Source organism: Lotus japonicus, chromosome 4 (assembly GCF_012489685.1).
Source record: "Lotus japonicus ecotype B-129 chromosome 4, LjGifu_v1.2".
NCBI lineage: Eukaryota > Viridiplantae > Streptophyta > Magnoliopsida > Fabales > Fabaceae > Lotus > Lotus japonicus.
Genome location: NC_080044.1, coordinates 33,804,814 through 33,812,485, shown reverse-complemented (window position 1 = coordinate 33,812,485; position 7,672 = coordinate 33,804,814). Strand labels below are relative to the sequence as shown.

The 7,672-nt window shown below is 42.2% G+C and overlaps 1 non-coding gene across 1 annotated transcript; it reads left to right on the top strand.

The window, feature by feature from the left end:
* The first annotated feature begins 7,139 nt into the window (after window positions 1–7,139).
* On the top strand, window positions 7,140–7,246 carry LOC130716341 (small nucleolar RNA R71). Its single transcript, XR_009011959.1, has one exon. It is a non-coding gene; the product is annotated as a small nucleolar RNA R71 (small nucleolar RNA).
* Window positions 7,247–7,672: the final 426 nt, after the last annotated feature.

Genomic DNA, 7,672 nt, shown 5'->3' with positions numbered 1-7,672 from the left:
GGTTCGGGAAATTAAAGCATGTTATGAGACACGTGTTAACTGAATCTTTGTTGTTGAAATATAGCTTAAAACCTTGTGCTTAATTGGTTTATAAATTAATTTAGAGGCGGACGTTTCTCTGCCAGTTTTCTGTACTGGACAGCGGACTTCAGGGCCTATTATCACCCGTTTCTGGATCTCGGATGAAAACGTGTTTAACTAAAGAGTTGTAGATCTTTAAAATAGCTTTCCAGAAAGGTATCATACGTGATTTGTGGTTGGAAGATGCGTTCTGTAGACCAGTTTCAATGCATGTTGTCCCTGCTGTCAAAAGCTAAGTTGCGAAAATGTTTGAAGTTTTTGTTTAGGAATATGTGATTAGGAGATGCTATGAATTTCTATGAGGAAAAGTGCTGATCTTGAAGGTTTTCTCTTGATGTTTTGTGAATATAATTGTTGCTGGAAATTTGTGCAGTGGATGCATGCTTATTAATACACATTTGATATACTTACCATGGATCTATGATTTTAAGTGAAATTAATGTGACTACTTGCTAGATTGGCTTACTTTTCGATTGTTTCCAACATGATGTTTGATGGTTGATCAAATCTGGAAAATTTGAGGAATTAGTTTGATGTTTGAGGGCTGATCTAAGGCTAGTGCACTTGAAAAGGAAGAAGGAAAAGTTTTTGAAAAACCGTAGGGCCATGTAAATGGTTCGGCCGAACCTAGTTTTAGGGTTCGAGCCATTCCTTCTCTTCATTTTCTTGCACCGGTTGTTGGACATCTCGTTTTGGTTATCTTGCCATGTTTATGTGTTTGAGAAGCATGGGAATATGATTAGGGATCTTTTTTGTGTTATGAATATCGCCTGACTGAGGAACCATGGGTCGCTCACCTAGCTGTAATTCCCATTGGTGTTGTGAATATTTATTGTCGTTATGTTTTATTATTTGTCGTTAAAGTTGATAAGACTCTAGGACTGACTTTAGAGCCTTAAATACAAAGAGAATGAGATATAACTCGCTTGCAAGTAAATGTGATAAATCGGACATAGGTCTAGTGAAGACTATGGGCCATGAGAACGATGGTGTCGTTAGAGACAAACGGTAGCTTGCACACGAGGGAGATTTTGTGGATCGGTGGATCCTCGTGATTTGGTTGACTGCAGTCACCGTGAGAATTGTGAATTGTGGATCATTGCATATCCATGTGATTGTACATCTGCGGATGTATGTGATTAGCCAAGGTGTTTTGGTGGGTTGTGTGATGTGAGGAAACGTTAGTCTAACTGAGAAGTAGGTTACTAACTCAATTAGTGCTATTAATACAGGAGAAGTTATGACAGGTGGTTATGTTCATATGATGAAAGTTTATATGAGATGAGAATATGTTTATGCATGATTTGTTGTGGAACCTGACCCTTGCACTACTTGTTTATGTGTTTATTTGGGGGGGGGGGTAGATGGTCGTGAAGATAACGGCGATGACTCATTCTTGGGAGCTGATACTACGTGACGAGCCACTACCGGATGATGACTATACTCCTGATGAAGAGGAAGAAGATAAAGAGGAAGGGGCCAAGGATATGGTTGGGTTGAGAGACATCCATTTTTCCTTTTGGGTTGAGAGTACCGAGTTTTGGAAGCATTGAACCATTACTTTATTTTAGTTGGGATATTTTAACTTGATGTAATTTACTTTGAAGTTTTCTTTCGGATATTTATTTCATACTCTTTGCAATGATTAATAAAGTTTGAGGTTTACATTGATGATTATTTCCGCAAGTTCGAAATGGTTAAGTTTCAAGAATTTTGTAAAATTGAACTTTTGTCACTAATTGAAGATTAATTAATCAAACGACGAAAATTCACGACGTTTTGGTTACTGTGTGACACTCGAGAAATCGGGGCGTTACCCAAATCACTCCATGGGGCCTTGATTGCCCCTCCCATCATCATACTCTGGATGAATTCCAAAATCCTGCATTAGGCTCAGATCAATCATTCCTTTCTCCAATGTATTAAAATCCATTGGGCCATTATACCTGGGATCCGACGTGCTACCGCCCCTCCAATGGAGATCAGGATCCCTATGAAGGCGATCTTGTCTCAAGAACATGCGTCCGAAGGCGGCCTCCATCCAAGCCGGTGAAGGGCTAGCACGCGGTGGAGTTACCACCTCATTTACAACCTCGTTCTCCTTCTCCTATTCTTCTTCTTCTTCCGCTGGCTCTATAAGATCATCTTCCTCTTGAGGCATCCTAGACATCCATCACCCGATCCTTGCTCAGAATGGGGGAAACCGTCAACCTCTTCTGTACTACAAAGATTGGTCGAGGCTTCTCCTTACCCACATTGTAATGTGAGTAAATATTGTAAGAAATAATCCTCGCCACATCCATTGGATGACCTCTAATGATGCAGTAAATGGCAATCAGCACCACTGCTCTCACTTCTAATTTGTGAGATCTAGGAAACAATGAATCTTGCAAAAATTCAGCCCATACTCGAGCCAGCGGTGTCATGTTTTGCCTCAGTAAGTAGGTGATATTCCCTTTGTCATCCTTTTCCCATTTTTGACCGGGCCTAACCACCACTATTTCCAGATCCTTCAGGAACTCTGAAGAATGGTCCGAAAGCAAATAATGGAAGGTACTCCTACTCCTCCATGGAAAAAGGGCATTCTACCCATGCTCCGTGAAAAGGCCAAGAAATTCTCGAATCCTCTCAGCTCCATAATCGATGACATCACCTCTGAACCAAGACGAGAAAGTTGGGGGATCCGGTTTGATATCTTGATCATCACAGTAGGTATTCGCAAATGAATTCCCTAACCATGATCTCACAAGCAATAGGAATGGGATTCACCCAATTCCCCCACCTTCTCGTCTCCATGACTTCTTGCATGCCGAGGAGGTCTCTCCTCCCCTTCCTATAGAATACTCCTCGCTCCTTCACACACTCCTTGTGTGCACGCACATTCGAGTAAAACTCTTCCTTCTTGTGAGAAAGGAAGCGGGAGCGGTCAAATTGAGGAGAGGAAGAGGAAGAGGCAGTGGCTCTTGTGTTGATCTGAGTTCTTTTAGCCGACATCTGCAAAAGGTTAGCATAAACACAAGCCACTCAAAACATTAGTCATGTTAGTCAAAAATAAAAATGAAAAGCAAAGAGGAAAACTACTATTCACAAAAAAATAAAAGCTTGAACTCCTAAGAGCACCCAACAGGCTTCCTAGTGACTTTGGCAAAGAAAGGAAAACAACCACAAAGCACTTGCCCAAAATTGACTAGGAAAACTCATTGGAGCATTCGGCACAAAACAAAGCTAAACTAAACTACTACTACTTGACTACCCAAGTCTCAAAAATCCTCACACCCATTACTAATTTTGGCACAAAACACCCATGAATAGCATAAACAAACCCAACCCAACTTGCACAAGCTTAAAATCACTCACCCATAACCCACAACCCCCAAGAGTCATGCATTACAAAACCCATGAATGTAGATAGAAGAAAGTGGAAATATGGAACTTACCTTGAACTTGGAGTGAGTGGGTGGTGCAAGTGGAATGCTCTTGATGAAATGCAAACTTGAGAGAGAAAGAATGAGCAAAAGTGTGTGCAAGTGAGATGGGAGGAGTAGGAAATGGGTATAAGTAGTGAGGGGGGCGGTTTTAGAGAGAAAGGGAAGTTAGAAAGTGAGAAAATGAAGAGTTAGAAGTGTTTAAAAGCAAAAAACTGTGTGTGTGTGCGTGTTTGGGCGCTCAAGCGCTAGTGAGGGGCGCTTGAGCGCCACTAGGTGCCCAGAAAGCCAAAAGCTACGGGCAGGCTGGCGCTTGAGCGCCAGCCCAGGGCACTGGAGCGCCTTGCCCAGTGCAAAAATGTTTTTTTTTTCTTTTTTTCTTTTATAAAAATAAAAAGAACTATCCTAAAGCATTTTTAAACAACAATAAAACAATGGGTTGTCTGCCATTCAGCCCTATGTTATAGTCCAAGGTAGACTTTCCTTGCTTTGATGTTAGGAAGGAAATTCCTTACTCTCAAATGATTTTCCACAAGTGCAAGGAAACAAGGAAGGAACCTTGCACAAAACCTTTGTAACAAATCCTCCCATGAGACTATGTCTTGTTGCTCATCAAACCATGCTCTTGCTTCCTTCGTCAAGGAATGAGGGAAGAGTTTGATTTTTAACTCATCATCACTCACCCCTTCTTTCTTGACAAGAGCACTCGCAAGGGAAAACTTCACCATAAAAGCATGGAGATTCTCGTACTTTGACCCCCATACTTGTTACCGCTAACAAGCTTGATGAGAGCTAGCTTGAACTCTACATCTTTTTCTTTCACCTTCGGGGGCTCTTGAACCTTCTTTGGTAGACTCTTGATTACTTCGCAAACAAAGTCTTCGACAAGGCTAGTCTCCAACAAGGGGTTGAAGACTGAGAACCTAACCTTGTCCTTCCCAACTCGAAGGATTAAATGACCTTTGTCAACATCAATCTTGGCTCTTCCGGTAGCTAAGAATGGTCGCCCAAGAATCAGAGGAATCTTCTCATCCTCTTCCATATCAAGCACAACAAAATCCACCGGGAAGACATACTTATCAACTCGTATCATCACATCCTCCACTATACCATAGGGAGTCTTCAAAGAACGGTCCGCCATTTGTAATAAAAGCATAGTCGGAGTAACTTCACCAAGGTTCAGCCTTTCATACATGGTAAGCGACATCAAGTTGATGCTCGCTCCTAGATCACATAAGGCCTCAACCTTCGTCACACCTTCAACCACCACCGGAATTGTAAAGCTTCCGGGGTCTCTTCTCTTTTTTGGCATCTTTCTCCGTAAAATGGCACTGCACTCCTCTGTTAGCGCTACTGTCTCGTCCACATCCTTCAACCTTCTCCTCTTATGCAAGATATCCTTCATGAACTTTGTATATATGGGCATTTTTTCCAAAGCATCGACAAAGGGTATGTTAATGTGGAGCTTCTTGGAAACCTCCATGAACTTTGAGAACCTCTTTTCTAACTTCTTCTTGTCCAATGCTTTTAGAAATGGGACCTTGACGATTTCAGGTATGGGATCAAATTTCTCCTCAACTTTGACTGGCACAACAATCTCCTCCTCCACTATCTCCTTTCTCTTTTGACCCTCTGTTTTTCTTTTCAGCTCATTCATCACCGTACCACTTCTAGTAGCACTACAGAGGCATTCTCCTGCTTAGCATTTGGGATAGTTGAAGGTATGAAAAAAACTAGAAGGGGGGGGGGGGCGGTTTGAATAGCGTTTTTAGTTTTTAGAAATTTCCCTCTAAGATTAAGTATAATCTTTTCGAACTAAAGATCACAAGGTGCAAGAGATAAGGGAAGGAGAAAAGCACACAATAATTTTATCCTGGTTCACTTGATAAATCCCTCAAGCTAATCCAGTCCACCCGTTAAGGTGATTTCTTCCTTCTTAGAATGAAGGCAATTCTTTATTCAATGATTGTTACAACTACACTAGCAACTTGTTCAGTGAATAACAATACAATGAACTAGCAGCACTAAGACAACCTTGCCTTAGTCTTCTCAAGAATTCTGACCTCACTAGTCTCTCAAGGAACTACAAACAAAGTTTGTAAAAGAGTTCGGTTTACAAAGAGATGCTTCTAAACAAGCAGAGTTAAACACAATAAGAACAATGAAGAAATATTGCTAAGGTATTCGCTGAAAGTATTTCACGTATGTTCACAAAGTTTCTTAGTTGATTTCTTCTATCTTCAGCCTTTAAATACTCCAAGGTTTAGGGTTTGTATCGGTTGAAAGAATCCATCCGTTGGAGGGCAGTTCTGGGATTTCCAGAGCATGCTGTGGCTGAGCGTCGTAGGTGAGGCAGTCAGAATAGTACATATGCTTTTGTACGAATGACAGTGACGTTGCCTTAGCCTAGTTGACTCTTTGATCTTTGTGTCGCTTCATGTTGGAACTTGTGAGTTGAAGCGATCTGTTCAGAGTCAGATAAAAGCTTGAATCTTCTGACCTTCAGAACTTCTGCATCTGGACCGTTAACCTGAACTTCTGGTCTTTAGAACATGAAGTGCCTTTGGTCTTCAGAATCAGCTTACACTTGGACTTCAGAGTCTTCAAGTCTTCAGCTTCTGGACCATTCCTCAGAACTTCAGGGCTCGAATCAATCAGAGTCCTTATCAGAGCTTTAGTCTTTAGAGTATCTGAAGCATTTGCTACCGTTCATCAGAACGTAGTGATTGCGGAAGCGCTACGCTGGTAACTCTTGGTCTTCTATTTCTGATTTTAGTACTTCTTTAGTCAGAATCAGAGCCTGCATGACACAGCTCAATAGACAAACGTTAGAGTACCATAATTGTTCATACATAATAATAAACTTGTTATCATCAAAACATAGAGTTGTACTACTGACCAAATTTTGGTCTTACAATAGTGTCGGAAGGAAGTTTTCCGGGAGGTCTCTCAGTTATTTGTTTGGCCAGCTGGTCAAATTGATTCTCAAGGGCCTTCTGATTTTTGTAATTGTTCTCAGTGCGATTTATAAAGCTTTCGACAAGCTCTTCCAGACTCTTCTTGATACAATTATCTTGAACTTGTTCTGGAGGCTGCTGCGGTCTAGAGGCCTGACCTTGCACACCTTGATTGGGAAATGGTCTCTGAAAATTCCCTCCTTGACCGCTATTTCCTTGCCTCCAAGAAAAATTTGGGTGGTTCCTCCATCCAGGGTTGTAGGTATTTGAGTCTGGGTCATTCCGAGCTTGACCCAAGGCTTTGACTTCCTCTTCAGGTTTTGTCTCAGTGCAACTTTCACTGTCATGTGGACCTCCACAAGTAACACACTCTATCTTGGCGGCTCTTGAACCGACCAACTTGGTCGTCTTCATTTGGCTATGAATCTCCGCCATTTGCTTAGATAGTTGTTTATTGGAGGAAATGAGCTGGTCATAAGCCTAGACTTCTAGCACTCCTCTTCGGGCTTGGCGGTCATGATTGGAGTTCAGAGCCCTCACGACCATCTTTTCCATTAACTCATACCCCACCTGTGGAAGTAGGGCATCGAACTCTCCATTTGAAGCCGCATCAAGGCCAAACCTTGAAGAATACTGGAGTCCATCATAAAACTTGGCCACTTTCTCCGCTTGGGTGAGGTTGTGTTGAGGACACTTCCTCAAGAGCTTCTTAAAGCGCTCCCAAGCCTCATATAAGTTCTCATCAGTCGCTTGAGCAAATGTCATGATGTGATTCTTGGGCTTTCTCAATAGAGCTCTTGGGACAAATCTAGTGGTGAACTTCTCGGCAAGATCCTCCAAAGATGTTATACTACCTTTGGGGCTGTGAGTTCAACCAATCTTCAGCTGTGTCCCTCAATGAGAGTGGGAACAAGCTCAACCAGATTGTGTCCACTGAGAGGTTCTGAACTTTGTAGGTGTTGCAATTGCGGATGAATCGCTCCATGTGTGCATGAGGATCCTCAAGAGCACCTCCACCAAACTAATTTTGGCTTACCGAATTGATAAATGCGGGCCTCAGCTCAAAGTTTCCCATGCCATCGGGGAAAACAATGCTGCCGGGATAGTCGTAACTCATGGCAGCCATGGTGAGGTCTCTCAAAGAGCGGTTGGAATTTTCTGCCTCTTGCTCTACAAGTCTTTGAGCGAGGGCCTCTTGCACCCTTGCGT